This window comes from Echinococcus granulosus (genome assembly GCF_000524195.1).
Source record: "Echinococcus granulosus chromosome Unknown EG_S00085, whole genome shotgun sequence".
Taxonomy (NCBI): Eukaryota; Metazoa; Platyhelminthes; class Cestoda; order Cyclophyllidea; family Taeniidae; genus Echinococcus; species Echinococcus granulosus.
This window is the reverse complement of record NW_020170465.1, coordinates 347,606-349,523: the sequence shown is the minus strand read 5'-3', so window position 1 is coordinate 349,523 and position 1,918 is coordinate 347,606.

The following is a 1,918-nucleotide window of genomic DNA, read 5'->3' as shown; positions in this document are numbered from 1 at the left end:
ACTTTATCACTGGTCACTTGGCTAATCATGTAATGCAGCCTGTGCAGGTGTTATGTGACCCACTTGCAAAGCACATCCTATTCTTACCTGTGATAATGAAATTCTGTAATTTGATCATCATCCCGTGTGATCGCACAGCACACACCATGCTGTTGACAGTATGCTGCAAGACCCCATTTTTCCTAATTCTACAAACGCAGTGTGACTAAGTTTTGGAAAATCATTTCCTTTTGCTCGAGTGCACAACTCTGCTAAGGTCTCATGCTGGTCCTTCAAATGCTTCTTCTTAAGCATTGCCGAGACATTTGAACTGACTCATGTAACCATTTATGTTTCCGTTCTTCGCATCAAATAGTCTAATGCAGCATGCAGATAAGCAAATTGGCTAACTTGTGTGAGACATTCTATGAAAATGAAGGCGACAAACTTTGTAGTTTAACTTTTTTCCGGCATGCAAATGCTTTTGATGAAATACAATGACTTACTGAGGTGCGGTTGATGGCAGTTGCGGTGGTGGGGGATAACTAAAGTTGACATTTAAATATGCTAAAGTGACCATTTAACTGTTTATGTGCATATCCATCCATCTACCTATTCATTAAATCGTCTCATGTAGGCTGTAGATAGGTGGATTGGCTGAGGTGTATAGGAAATCATGTCGTAATGATACTAAGGAATTTTTGTAGTTTGACTTTTATCTGGTAAGCAAATGCAATGGTGCTTCTGATGCAGCCCAATGACTTACTGAGGTAATGGTGCTGCAGGTAATGCTCTGTGTCTTGGATTCTCACTAAAGTAAAAAAATTTTGTGATTCTTTTAGATGGAAATCCCTTACTATTTACAGCCAAAACGCAAGGAAAGATTAATGTGGCTCTAACTACCTATCCCTCTAGATTGCCACATCATCCATTCACACAGGTAACGAATTTTCAGCCGCTTCAGAGTTAGAGAACATAACATTATGGTACTAATCTTGAAGTCTCATTACTTAATTACAGTAAATGAGTGTTTGCCCTGGTCAGATCAACTGCAGGATGGTAAGTCCGCTTACAATTGAGCATTTGAGGGGAGTCTGGACACCTGCATTAACTGTGTTTGCTAGGAAGCAACTTCTGCTGTGATGTCAAATGTGAATTCCTTCTTCATGTACGTCGCTGTACCAAAAGTCTTGCAATTTGACCATTCTCTATCACCCTGATGGTGCTGTTGTAATAATATTACCTCACATGCATGAAGAGCTTAACCATCCGCCTTAAATTAGCCAAAAGTGTCCGAGTTCTCATAACGATCGCTTCCACGGAGAATAAAGGTAAAAAAGGAATTTACTATAGTACAAATATAGCTTGGGATTGGGTAATGATGATGTTAGCTATTTTTAAGTTGTCAAATTAGTCACCTAGGTTTAAACGTTGAGGCTAAACTGAAATATGATTCAACTACTCCCTATTTATCCAAATTTACAATGCACTCATATTTCAAGATGTTTCAAAGGAAATCGTCAGTGCTATTTCAACTGAACTTTTAGTCTGTCTAACCGCTGAAGAAAATGATGAATTTCATGATATTTAGGATTTTAAAACCCTTGCAAACTTCGGCAAGGGGAGGAAAAGTTGCAACGGTGGAAATTTTTTCGTTTTTATTATCAGTCAATAGGTTGAGAACTTTTATTAGCATGCTTGATTTACAGATATCTGTCCAATCATCTACCAATCTGTCACTTCGTCAGCCCACGTCGTCCTGCTTCCTCTAGCTTCTACTTCGCTTTATCATTCATAACAACCACAGGCAGTTTATACACCTTATCCTCCCCTTCTTCCTCCAATTCTTGATAATCTCAACTGATGAATGGGTGGTTAGTCACTAATAACCAGCTGCAGTAGGGAAAGAAAAGGACCGCAAAGCAAGATTTCTGTATAG